At 40.7% G+C, this 14,925-nt stretch overlaps 1 protein-coding gene across 9 annotated transcripts in view; it reads right to left on the reverse strand.

Annotated features, from left to right (window-relative positions):
- The window catches only part of LOC308289109 (C-myc promoter-binding protein-like), a 92,829-nt gene extending 78,376 nt beyond the window's left edge, over positions 1-14,453 (reverse strand). For all 9 annotated transcript variants that reach the window (XM_080730681.1, XM_080730682.1, XM_080730679.1 and 6 more), the window contains exon 1: positions 14,246-14,453. The gene's annotated coding sequence lies outside the window, so the exon portion shown is untranslated. The remainder of the gene's footprint in view (positions 1-14,245) is intronic.
- Positions 14,454-14,925: the final 472 nt, after the last annotated feature.

Below are 14,925 nucleotides of genomic sequence, written 5' to 3' on the forward strand. Positions count from 1 at the left end.
TATATGTGAGGGATGAGAGCGAGTTTGTCTTGTCTCCCAACTATTGACAGATGCTGAGAAAACGCTGGTTCACTGTGTTCTGGCACGGCCACTCAGATTACAAATGTCTCTCACCTCATCATTTTCCCACAGTGACAAGCCAGCGGGGATGAGTTTGTGCTTAACAGGGTCTGCTGGTCATGGCTGATAAGGCAGGTCAATGTGGACCTCTGATTCATACTGTAAGTTGTCCTACGCTTCACAAAGATGTTCAGCCCTGACACAGTAGATTTTACTCGCCTTTTTGCTATTGGTAGGGTATTTGCGACCGTCAGGTCGCAGTTACTATCAAAACCTTCACCGGCTGTCCGTCAGTCCGTCCGTCTGTCTGTCACGTCACGTCACGTCACACTTTTGCCCTACTCATACGGTATCTCCGCCACCGTTGCCCCACTCCTTGGCTGCCAAACCACAACCTCCACCCTCATTTCTCACATGGCCCTCTTCTAGTGCCACCATGAGGCCGATTCTTGCAAAACACATTTTTGGACACTGCTCCCAACAGATTTTGCCCTAAAATCACGCAAAGCGGTACACAGTATGTCTAGACTAGAGTCATGTCAGTATCATGGATCTGTCCCTTTTCCCATATTCCCTCCTGATTGGCTACCATTGCCTTCTAAAGTTTGTGTATGCAACCTGGTGGTCGCTTATCTCCCGATTTAGGGAGTCTTACTGGTGCTTGATTGTTAAAACTTTGTGCATTTGTGAAATAAGTAATTCACCAAAGAACAGTGACCAAAACGACTCCAATACACAACAGCCTCCTAAAGATTGTCCCCTCATATTACTTTAGAGAAGAAGCACAGGATTTTATGAGTAGCCATGTTAATAGCAGGATTTTATTAGTACTTCCTGAGTCTTTCCTGGGTTTGGATTGCCAGCCAAATGTATGCGACTATGCGTGTCTCTTTTGCCTCTGGCCTGGGAGATCAAACAGCAATAGCTTCAAACACAATAACGAACCACAAATAGGATCTTTCCCCAGTTTGACCAGTATTGATCATGTGACTGAACAGTTTCAAAAGGTAACAGTTTTACACTGTTGATAACTGTACTATAATAGTGTGGTTTAACCGTGGTTTAATATATATTGAAGGGTTACTCATCATTTGTGCTCTCTATATTAACATTTCATCAGGAACACAGTAGTTATGGGGTACAAAGAAATCCCATCAGTAGCATTGGGTGAGTCGGACACAAAAACACTTTCCTAATAGCCGGGGATCCAGTCCCTCAAAATGGGAGAGGACCTGTGATGTTCTGCCACACTTTTTATTTCTGTTTTATCTATTAGTTTGGTCATTAAGGTCCACAGAATGAGAGGCCTGCTCTGCCGGAAACATCGCGAAAAAAGGTTATGGCCATTTGTATATTCACTGTCCCATTGACTCCACTACACAGGAAATGAAATATATAATAAAAAAGAAAATATCTGCTTTAAGTAGCATGTGAGGGGTCAAACTGGAGGGTTTTCATGATTCTGAATCCATTGCAAGCATTTGTTTTGCACAAAAAACATTCATTGGGCTAGAAAACGGACCAACAAAAATGTCACAGTGATGAGTCATCACTTTTCACAGTTTTGCTGGTTCGTTTTCTAAGGGTGTCGCTCTCCATTCCGACATGTCGCCACTCCGAAATTGACTTTTTATTGTCGGAGTGGTGACACTTCCATAGGGGTTAAGTTTAGGGTAAGGGTTAGAGATAGGGTTAGTGTCGGAATGGAGACATGTCGGAAAGGAGACATGTTGGAGTGGCAGGGTGTAACCGTTTTCTAGACCAAGGAATGTTTTTTGTGCAAAACAAATGCTTGCAGTGGATTCAGAATCATGAAAACCCTCCAGTTTGATTTTTTTTTTTCCTTTCCCGTGTAGTGGAGTCAATGGGACAGTGAATATACAAATGGCCATAACTTTTTTTCACGATGTTTCCGGCAGAGCAGGCCTCTAATTCTGTGGACCTTAATGACCAAACTAATAGATAAAACAGAAATAAAAAGTGCAGCAGAACATCACCGGTTCAACCCTATTCCTTGAGCTTTTGGGCATGTGGATCCTCGACTATAATCCTGTCCACCTCTACCTGCCCCCTCTGCCATTAAAGCATGCTTGTGAGCAGCATTGACACCAGCACCTGTGTGTGTGTGTGTGTGTGTGTGTGTGTGTGTGTGTGTGTGTGTGTGTGTGTGTGTGTGTGTGTGTGTGTGTGTGTGTGTGTGTGTGTGTGTGTGTGTGTGTGTGTGTGTTCCATTACTTCACAGGCTATGAGAAGTGAATGAGCACACGTGATGTGTGGTTTTAGCAATTAGCCTCCACTATTATAACGTTCAAAGCTAACTCAAGCTTATAAATTGCTCTTCATTAAAATAAACTACTAAAAGCAAGACCTTGAAAAGAATGCATTCACATAATGAAGTGCAAAGAGCAATCTATAGAGCGTATCAGCTACCTGGCTAATTGTAAATGACTATTAAGAAGTTATTAAATGTAAAAATTAGAGCTATTTAGTATTTCCGAGAGATAAGACATTTTTGTTTACATGCCGTTCATGCCGCACACTAATAAGCTAATGAAGATGAATTATATAGCCTATTGCACTTCTGTGGATTGAAACTGAGCCAAAGCACACAGAAAAACCACAAGTGTTATTTAACTCTGAAATAGTAAACACTGACCCCGTAAGGTCCACCGTGCTCCCGTTTTAGAGCACAGCGCAACGTTAAAGACCAGAAGAATCCAACTCATCCGAGCCATGCTGTCAGCCTACTAAAAATAATATAATACCATCCAAACACCAGCAGCACCGTGACACACATTACATAAAGACTATATATAGCACAAAATCCAGGGCTCCCGCTTCCCACTCATAGTCACCACCCCACTGTCTGTATTCAACCCTCTGCCTTCTCTGGGGTGCATCAGCACTGCTGAGCTCACAATGGTAACACTGAAGACAAAAATGAAAAATGCATACCCATCGCTCAAACAGAAGTTTGTACTTGATGTCTGGGAAGGCGAGAGGATATTTTTAGGTTACACTAGAATACAAAACTTTTTTTTTATTGTTGTTGATAGGGATGGGACGATATGAAAGTCCCGATTATTGTGACCAAAAAAAATGTGATTTAAGATTGTGATAATCAAAACATCCCCAACATCCATTATCCTGGGGCAGAAGAACATTTGCCAAAAACTAGCAGTTCTACAAGCTCACAAAGTGTCACAATGCGATACGTTGTGAGCTTGTAGATCGGCTATTTTTTTGGCAAAGAGATTTGGTGGAGAGTGAAAAAAATACTGTATGAAGTACTTGTTTATTTCCAGGTGCGTTAATTGATCCCAGTGCATGACGGAGGATCATTTCACGAGAAATGTAAATCTCCACAATGCGATTTCTTTATCACGATAAACGATAACGACGATTATCGTCCCATCCCTAATCAGCACAGCTGAGCTCACAATGGAAACACTGAAGACAAAATGAAAAATGCATACCCATCACTCAAACAGACGTTTGTACTTGATGTCTGGGAAGGTGAGATGGTATTTTTGTGCTACACTAGAGAACAAGAAAAGAACATTTTGTATTGTTGTTGCTTTATTTGATAATAAACTGGAGACATACAAGGAAAGGCCACAGATAGGGAATGACTTTCAAATAATACATGCTTCTTTTGGAACTCAAAAGCTTTATATTCAGAAAACTGCCATTATCCGAGTGGAACTATTATTTTTCCATAGTTCTATTATAGTGGAACTATAGACTAACTGAGTTTATGCCCTTTGTTGAGTATTGCTCAGAAAGCATATCCCACATTCTGTCAGATTTACATCATGCATCTTCAAAGCACAGATCATAACTGGATGGATCCCCTGCTGAGAACTGCACAACACACAAGCCCAAATCATGACTCATTCTGAATCTGCCACAGAATATAACATCTCCACATTAGTGTAATGGGACTAATCCAAGAAACGTAATTGCTAGCAGCCCTACTTCCTTTTACCAGCTCGAACCTTTAAGAAATTGTGTCTTGAACTTGGGGTAAACACAGTGAATGAAGACACAGCTGATTTCTCAGGGAGTCAGGGTACAAAACTGCTGAAGAAAAAGATGAGCCGCAAGCCTCTTTAAAAAAGATCAGTCAAGTCCTCCGCCCGGGGTCCAGTGCCACTTGAGTAAATATGTATGCCTTTCTGAATTATTTATGATGAAGGTTTTGTTAAGAAAAAGCAGCACAAATTCCATAAAATGGGGGCTTTCGCGTCGTCTGCTTACTGTACCACTACCCACTGGTCTTTGTAACACTTATATCAGCGTGTGCTTACAGAGCATTTTCAAGTGCTGAATGTGACATGCATAATTCACTGACAATAGAGCGCACCTGCACTATAGACCCAAATGCCCAAATGCAATGTGTGTAATGCAGGATAGATAGATAGATAGATACCTTTATTATCCCAAGGGGGTCCACGACCCCTAAGGGGTCCGTGGAGATACTGCAGCGGGTCCCCAGAATTGTTGAAAAAGAAAAAAAAGGATATATAAAAAATATATATATATTTTTTAAATTTGACTTTAAATATAACAAAACATGATTCTGTCGCTTTTGAATAGCTATAGTAAGTATTTTCTGGACTATAAGGCGCACCTGACTATAAGGCGCACTGTCAATGAATGGTCTATTTTCAAACTGTTTTCATATATAAGGCGCACCTGACTATAAGGCGCACATAATAGACGCTACCGTTGCGTTATGCATCCAACAGATGGAGCTGTGCTAAAGGGAATGTCAATGTCAATGAATGATCCATATATAAGGCGCACTGGACTATAAGGCGCACTGTAGTTTTTTGAGAAAATTAAAGGCTTTTAAGTGCGCCTTATAGTCCGGAAAATACGGTATACATGATTATTGTGCAACTGACAGATTGTTAGTGATAGATTGATAGTATTAACATTGGTTCAGTTAATAAGGTATGTTAATAAATGGCAGTTGTAAGGCCACTTGTACTGTACATGCAAGTTTAAAATAAAAGCATGAATATATCTATTATTTGAATAGCATATTATTGAATGCACAATAACATGTCATGGTATGTGTATGTACTGTATACACATGAAACACAATTTTATACATAAATGTACAATATATGTTGTAGCCCCACCCCCACCCTTGTATGAATTAACAATTGTAAAGCGTTTTGAGTACCAGGCCTAGAATTTTGTCGTTTTAGGGGCAAGGCCAATTGTCCTTTGGTGTTGTCAGTTTTTTGAGGGCACAAAGGCCAAATACTAAGGCAGGAAGGCCATCAAATAAAATAAATAAAAAGGTTTAGTCCATTGAAAGAATTAATTGAATTTAAGGGTTAAGGATGATTTTGTTTTGAAATTTTGATTATCTGCAGTGAAAGAAACCTGCAAAAACCTACTGCATTGGTCAGGGGTCATCAACCCCCTGGGCTTGTGATGGACATTTTCCTCAAAATATATTTTTGCCACGGACATACAAAAGGAGTAATATTACCATACCATGAATAAAATACTAAATGTATACTAGTCAAGTAGACATGATGGAGAACACATGCTGTGTTTTTAAAGAGGGAGAGTGGTTAGTCCTCATCCCTCTCGGAAAGCTGAGAGGGAAGCGTAGATGCAGCAATTTATAACCTATTTTCAAAAATTGCTCTAAAAGTCAAGTGTATTATTTCTATGGCCATCTCTGAACTTTTGTCTTCTTTCTTACCTTCTTCACTTTCTATTTTTTCCTAAATGATGGCTTTAAACTTTACAAAGCACTAAAGAAAATTAGAGAAGAATTGTCATATTGACGTCATCTACCGGTCATTATACATTTGCATAAAAAACCTGGGCTCTTTATTTGAGTGTTAATGTCAAAGGGCATTTGAGAAACGTAGCTCTTAAACTGTTAAAATTAGATCATTCATTGGCATTTTTGGTATGATTCTCTGCAATGGCATTTCTGGGTGTACTGGCACCAGTGGCCCAGCGGTTCTCAAATGTTTTTCAAGGGGCACAAGGCCCAACTGAGGGGCAACAACGGCCATGGCCTTCATGGCCTCCCTGAAATTCCTGCCCTGTTGAGTACTTAGAAAAGCTCTATAAAATGCAATTCATTAATAACTAATGGCTACTTGCCAGCAGTAAATGAGGCTTAAAAGACAAATCTTCTCATCCCAGACACCCTGGTTTGTATGACATTATTTCAGGGAGAAGTTCAATGCGCCACAAGCCTTCAATATCTGCTATTGGGTGGGGGGAGGGTTACTACTAAAGACAACATGACACGGCAACGTTTACCAGCTGTCTAAAGTTTCAGGAAGAACCGGGACCAATGAAAGCCCATAAGGTGACCCCTCCGACACCCTGACAGCTCTGTTGGTGTCCTTGGCTCCAGCTGGACCGACATCCAGCAGAGCTACGACCACAGCAGGGTTCGACAGAGTGGAGGGGGGTTCGCTGGAATGCACAAGAACACAAACACAAGCCAGTAGGAAGCTTTCACGGGGGTTAAGCATCTGCTTCCAGTTAGTAATTCCAGCTACAGGCGCATGTTTCCCCATCTCCATCGACACCGTCGGGTCATGTTTGTCTGCAAGGAAGAAGCTGATGACCCAGCAGGAAATATGCAGTTTATTTTTCCACGTCAGAACGTGATCCGCAGCACACCTCTGGTTCCTTGATGCGAGCTAGGCGATGTGAGCTGAATGTTGAGATAGGAACCCACTAGTGCTGCTTGAGATGATCTACTGGCCCACAAGGGTGTCTGTAACACGCCTGACTGAGTTGTAATGTCAACTCCCTGGCCTCTGAACATGCAAATTAATAGTAAGCTATAAATTATCACAGCATGACCTCTGGGGGCTATGGAACGAGAAGATTACACACATAGGCAGGGCGGGAAATCTGTCCAATGTTGGCTTATACAGACACTAAAAAGGGGCTTTAAGCCCCTTTTCGACTGCAGCTTTAGCACCACACCACACTACACCACACCGCACCACATCAAAATATCTACATTTTCCTTTACACAAAAGTACCCCTATCGGTAAGAAACAAATTGACCCTTTTAACTGTGATTATTATTATTATTATTACAACTATCCTAAATTATAATACACTATAATGGATTATAACTGTGATTATAATACACTATAAAGTATTAATGTATTACTATGATAATTATAATACTCCATAATAGATTATAATAGTGGTTATAACACAATATAATATATTATCATGTATTGCAACTATATCCTGGTGGTCTAAATGAAAAGTCAGTGAGTGATCAGTCATTATGAAGTGTTTGGCCCCGTTTGGCCTAGCTCAGACCTACTCTAGATTGGATACTTTTTAGTACCACATTTAGTACCGCTTTCACACCACTCTACCCAGGTCCTTGTCGTGGAAAACCTGGCACAAGTAGGCGGTGTGGAGTGGTGTGGTGTTGGGCCTGTGGAAAAGGGACTTTAAGTCAATCTGTTTCTCTTTGGTAGATAACCAGCTATCATTCAAGGGCTATAATTCTAAATGTAATATTATTTATTCATTGTATTTTATTGTGTTATTTTTGTGTTTCACTAGCAAGTTGCAAGTGCAACCATGTTGTCCATAGTTACCCATTAACCACTGCTGGGGATTAGCTGACATGTTATGTTCAGAATTTAACTGGATATGGAAACGAGTCCAAAATTACATTTGATACACTTTCTTTAACCGAATAAATGTTTACAAGGAGGAGCCATATCAAACAATTGTTACAGCTGCTTAGGCCATCCTTAGAATTAGATGAAATGCTAAACTTCATATTTCAAAAATGTTCATGCTCAATTATTCAAATTCAAAGGGTAACTATGGCTTCATCTATGGCTACATAAAGTAAACAAATGCCTGTTGGACTATGCTCGCAGAAGAACACGATTCCCGGCAGACTCGGAATGCAACAACAGGGGGTCCGGGACCCCTAGGGGGTCCTCAGAGTTACTACAGGGGGTCCGCCAAATCTTTGTGTGATCATGTTTGATCACTTGAACCCTAGCAATCCCTATTCTTAGTGGAACATTAGCCAAAAAATAGCCGATCTACAAGCTCACAACGTGTCGCGCTGTGAGGCGTTGTGAGCTTGTAGATCGGCACAGAGGTTTGGTGTAGAGGGAAAAGAAGAGCAGACTAGTAGGTATTGTCAGTTAAATATATCAATATATGAAAATATTACACATTAATCCAACCTACACATACGATAGTGCTGTCAAGTCTAAACTGTATAAGAAATAATCCATGTTATGTACATTTTTAATCTGCATCACAATTTTATACAATATGTAGTGGGGGTCCTTGGCCTGAAAACGTTGAAGACCCCTGAACTAATGCAGCTTTTTGAAAAGACTGCATTGAAAAAATCACCAGCTCCTTAATCTGGAGTAAATTGTATGTTCTCTTAGCTGGATGGATCATTCCTTGACCCAGACAGGGAATGTATGATCGTTACTTCAACTGATTTAATGGCCCATGTCCATGAGTGCATGGAAGAATCATACTGTAAATCTCGAGCACACTGCTGTTGATTATTGACCATATTCCCACAATATCCATTTTGCTCTTACTTCATACTTAGGGATGGGAAACCCCACCCCGCTGGGTGGTCAGAAATCTGGGAACCCATTCGGTAAACAAAATCTGTCTTGAGAGGTTAGAACTTAGGTGGGCACAGCCTGACAGAGACCACATTACTAAAGTGATCAACTAGAATACACGTTTGAGGTTTTATTGATACTATTACTAATTCCTGCCTATACTATTATTGCATATGTCCAGGGCTGTCACGATTATTACATTTTACATGACGATTAATTGTCACTCAAATAATTGAGATTAATGATTGAATTGTGTTTTTGTCGTTGACAATACATTTCTGTTAGGCTTTGAAGTTAAAATATGACACATAACCTAAATATACAAAGAAATGAAGGACACATTTGACAACTTTACACTTTAAAAAGAACATTGATAGTGGAAATAGCAGATCTACAAGCTCACGTGTCGCATCAATCGTTCTTTCATCGGCTTCAAGCATCTTCATGGCAATTGAGCAGTAAAATCAAATGAGTGTTATATACTGTTAGTTAAGCACACATGCGTCACAATTAACGTATTAAACCAACTGCAGAGAGAGAGAGAGAGAGAGAGAGAGAGAGAGAGAGAGAGAGAGAGAGAGAGAGAGAGAGAGAGAAACGCATGCTTCTCACAGAAACGTCAAAGATAAAAACACAATGAAGTCAGTGACTTATTTCCATTGTGGTCCTTGGTGGTAGGTGCCATACGTTTTAACCTATAGTTAGGCCTAAATCAGAAATTAGCCTACAAAAACAATTATGTTGCTACATACTGTACATGTACTGTAAGCCCCTCCCATACACTAAAATGTGTACCCGGCCTGAATGGGTTAATGAATAACCAGAGGTTCCCTGGCTTCCTCTGTTAATTAAGAGAGGTACAGGGAAGTGCTGAGTGCCAACCCCTGAGGAATTAAAGCCATGTCTTCAAGCAAGGGAATCTCTCACCAACTGTCTTCACTCTCACACAAACCATGCTTCAGGTCACAGTGTCTGCTGCTGATCTGGAGTTAAGTGTGACTCAGAGCAAATCCCTAGCCTCCTTCAAAATTGGTATGAAAAGTCACCTTCAGACAGCAGCTACCCGTGACTTGTAAATAGACTAAGCCCCCATGCTCCCCCCCCCCCTTTTTCTTTGTATTCTGCCTTTTGTATTTGATGTTATGCTTTTGAAACTGATATTATCCTAGATAAAGTACTATGTTCTATCCGTCTGTCTTTCAATGTTATATGAGATACTTAAAGTGTGGTTCCTGTGGAAATAAGCCTCGGCTTTCTAGGATCTCCTTTTAGTTGACCTTGTACCAGTGATTTGTACTGTCATGAAACTGTACTTTTTTCTATTGCAAACTTCTAATAAATTCTTCAATCAATCAATCACACGTGTCTCTCTGGTTGATACCCTTTCAATGCCCTCACTAATAACCTGTGTTAAAATGGTAAAGTAAATCAATGGTACATGGTGCATTTATATAAATGCCTTTGTCCTATAAGCACCTTTGCTCAAGGACACCTCGGCACCAACACAGGGGGAGCCAGGGATCGAGCTGGGAACCTTCTGTCTTCTGTTTCCCAAGTGGCCACTCTGTCTACCTCAGTCCTGACTCCTGAGCCACTGTGTCTTCTGCCAATGTTATTAGAGAAAATTGGTTAACACTATAGCCCATGTATTAATGCCTTATAAACATCTATCTATAAATTAACCAATCTTTTGCCGGTGTGTCTGTCCTGGGCATAACTCGGTGGCGGGTGGCATCTGCATGAGCAATTGACCTCAATCTTGGCATGTGTGTCCCATATGACCTGAAAGTGTGCGGTGTCGAGTGGGAACACTGGGAAGTCAGTCGGACCAATTGTTTCCAATAACCGAAAAAATAAATAAATAAACGGTTGATGAATGCGTTTTTTAAAAGGTTTTTTTTACAAATATTTTTGGATTTATTTTCATTTCGATTTTTCTCGTTCCTAAATCGCAGGAATGAGATAATATTAAGGAGATTTTTTTTTTTTTTAATTTGTGGAAATGAGTTCCTAACTCGTGGAAACACTGATCTACAAAAGAATGATATAATAATCAGAAATTGGTTGTATTTCTTTCCACCAACTTTTTTTCTCCTACATATTATCTCGTTCTCACGAGTTAGGAAGATAAACGTATTCAAAATCTAAATATAAATGACACAAAAAGGACAACCCCAGGACTGGGAACTGTTATTATGTGTCATTTAATACTGAAGCCCACCCTAACTCCTGGGGTGGAAAGCCAGACGCCACCCACAACTAAGAACACATCCTGCCCTCTCAATCCAGAGAATAGGCCTAGTCGACTCTCCTCTGAGTTTATGAGTAATTAGTGTTTATGGATAGGACTTCCTGGGCTCATGTAATCCAGGTGCTCAATTTTCATGCCAACTAATCTACATCAGTGCCCCGTTCCCAACGCAGGGTCTCATTTCGCCCAAAACCTTTATGAAAACACAGCTAATGCTGTGCTGTGTTGATCCTGCTAACATGAATATCCTCCTTTAGGGAAATAATTCTCAAAAATAACAATAATAATAATTAAAAAGAACAAAAAACAATACAGGCTCACCCTAACCCTACCCTGCGTAGGTAGGTGTCAGGTGTGGTGTCATTTAAAGCAGTGGTTCTCAACCTGTGGGTCGGGACCCCCACAGGGATCCCCAAATTATTTTAGAGGGTCCCCAGATGGTTAACTTAATGTGCAATGTTGTTTTCTCACTCAACAGTGAACAAACCAACATAACGTTTAAGTGTATAAAGAGTATCTACACATTTCTAAAGTGACAATTTAAGGACTTTTTAATACCTCTAAAATGACAAATTAAACATTGGCCAAATTGTCAAATATTAGAGGCAGGAATTGTGGAAATAGCCAATCTACATGCTCACAATGCCTCGCATTGCGAGGCACTGTGAGCATGTAGATCAGTCATTTTCACAATAGAACCGTGTTATACAAAATGTAATTCCTCAACTCTTGGTGCTAGTCACAGTGAGGGGGTCCCCCAAACATGTCTAAAAACCTGAATGCCCCCAAAACAACCCACAAATGATTACAACTGTAGCATCCCAGCATGTTTGTGTTCTATTGTTGATTTGAGTTTGTTTTGCTCCTACTTCGATAACAACACAGAATAACTGGGGGAAATATGGGGGAAATGTAGTGGGAGAAATTAGATTAAAGGAACAGGAATACAAACTCAGCAGAACAACACATTATAACCCTAACTTAGTCATAGATAACATGTGATTAAGTGTATATAATGCTGTATGGCGGTTATAAGGTGCTGTTCCACTGAGCTTATAATGCATTTTGACCATACTTCATATACCTTGTTAAAATTTGTCATACATGATTATAAATATTTATAACCAGTGTTATGAAGCATTGTAAGTGCATTATAATGTATTTATAACTGTGATTATGTTATTAAAAACCTCAGTAAATGCCTAAATGGTGGTTTAGGACTTTCCAAAATCAGGATTTGACCAAACAGTCTCAGAGCCAAACGAGACAATACAGATTGGTGTAGCAGCCTACACAGCCTGTCACACACATCCACTTGACTCTGGTCACTCTGTTGATCATCTCTGCAAATGAGTTGGATACTTGTGAGAAAGAACTCGGAATATACCGGACCAAATGCACTGCGTTAATAAATCATGTCATGTAATTGCTCTGTGCATGTTCAAAGAACACCAAAATCCTTTGTTAATCTACAGTAAGTATCTACTACCAGACTTCTAGTAACAGGAGAGATGACCATCTTTTCTATCCTAACGTATGACCTCGCCAAAAAACACATTCTCAATTCACCAATGGCTCTCAACTCTGCCCAAAGTACAAATGGATGACATACATTCTAACCTGCCTATCAGGAACTCATTTAGATCTCAATCAGACCAGACCTCACACCACACCAAATAATCATAATATATCTGTCCTCCACTCTGTCGTCTCTTTGAAATGCCTGACAATTACTGACAAGTAAGGAATACCTTATTTCAGTTAGCCTAAACAGATCAAATACTTCTTGGGCTGGCATTATAAACAGAGACCCTTAGGTCAGTGTTAGGGCAAAGGCATCAGGGTCATTCATGTGGTCTTAAAGGTGCTAAGCAGATGTTGTGCATCCCAGACCGCTCTTTGATCTTTTACTCGGTGCAATGAACCCTCCTCGTCCTGGAACTGCATGGGGGCAGTAACCTGGTTACAGTAAACTGCCTGCACGTTCCACGTGTGCAAACTCAAAATGTGTGACACGACAGTATTCATTTCAAGCATACCCATGTCTCCTCTTTGACATTCCAATGTGGCAGTCATCACGGCTCCAAACAAGAATAGGCAAGGCAAAGAGATTACAAACATTCTGCCCATAATGTATAAAAGAAAACAAGCCTGAGTTTTTTCACGAATTATGGAGACCAATCATTTCACAAATATGTCCATGTTGGGTTCTTTGCAGGCTCCAGGGCTACCTTCATGCACATCTGAGGTTTTTAAATGACAGGCTTGGAAGTATTTCTGTATTGTATGATTTGACCAGACATGCTTGTCCTGTGTGTCACCACTTAAACTCACAGTGAGGGAATTTTTGAGATGCATACCTCCAAAATGCCAAGAAATCCATTGTCTCCACTCTCTCCATTATGAAAGCTTAGCTGGGTCACTTCTCAACAGCTCATTTCTTCTCCCCGTGCATTCTTATATCTAATGATCCACCACAATATCGGACAGGGCCAGAATAAAGAGATCTTCCGAGCTGATTCGATATAGTAGCTGCCAGTCATAGTAGGCAACTATGCATGCAAACTGCACAGTCCTTAAATCTGTGTCCCTGGCTACTACCACCACAATTAAAGAAGACCCAGTGAGGGACACTGAAATGTTGTTGACATTGATTTAAAAACCTTTAGCATTTCCAGATGGCAAAAAAGTAAAAATATGTAAATGAACTGAATAAATCATCTGGCATTTAAGAACATGTTTCTCTTCTTAAGGCAGGAGTAACAACACCACAACTAACATTTATTTTTAGGGCTATTAAACCGACGCAGACAGTATGGTGTGTGGTGGGTAAATCAGCTTGCCTGACAACCTGTGAGCGTGTATGACCTGCCTCCAAAAAGTGTCGATTGCATTTTTTTACCGAACAACATAATATACACATACAGTGTATACACAGCTCAATCTATAGGGATTAGTAATGATAGATTCAGAACAACCTGTGGCACATGCGTAGCCGAGGCGAGCTCAGACTCAGAGCAGACCAGAGCATGGCAATGACTGGGTCAAATCTTATCGAGCCTGTCAGCATGCATGCCATCTGCAACAATTATGCCCAGTGCACGGTTCATTTGCAAGTAATTTAGATTGCCCTATCAGTACGGGCACAGCTACTACAGCCAGGCTGCTTGGAACTCTCTCCCTGCTAGGATTTCTAGCATGTTCCGAGTGATTCACAATAGTAATCGGCAGCTGTTCGGTAAATCCGTCCACAGTCAGTTCAGTTCAGTCAGTCATCATCACATCATTTCATACTTACACCACTTTGTGAACGCGAAATTGGTCCTCCGCACAGCTTCGGCTGGTATATCGCTCAATAACACGCTTGCATTACAGCACTGTCAGTGCATAATAAACCGTTACGGGGATAACGTTTTAAACGCCTCTCTGTGTTCCCGAGCACCTCAATATGCCGACCCACCGGCTGCTGGCGTACGCTCCGACGCCATTTTGGTTGTGATGGGAATCCGTCTGAGTGGCGTTTACATCACTCTACTGACGACAGCCCGGGGGCCGAGAGGCTGCGTGGCTGGATGGCTGGCACAGAGTGTCAGTACAAAACACATAGGTCCGTTAGATTGGAGATAACAGCGTCTCTTCGGTTAATTGAAAAAGGGACGGACAATTAAGTAATTGACACACACACACACACACACATACACAGACACACAAGGTTTTTGAGAGGCAGAGAAAATGTCATGGCTTTTCTCTCTGTCTTGCAGTGTAAATCACATCTGTAGACGGCTTTAGACACCACCAGACCAAAGAAGATAATATATAATTGTGTGAGTTATGTAGCCTAGGATGGATATATAAAAATGATATGAAATGCAATGTACGTTTTAATTCCAAAATAATATGGGCCTATGGGCTAGCTATAGGCTATATATCACAAAAAGGCTTAATTTTCACATCTTTAGCGGAAATTGTTTAGGCCTA

This window comes from Nannobrachium achirus, assembly GCF_963921795.1.
Source record: "Nannobrachium achirus genome assembly, chromosome: 7".
Taxonomy (NCBI): Eukaryota; Metazoa; Chordata; class Actinopteri; order Myctophiformes; family Myctophidae; genus Nannobrachium; species Nannobrachium achirus.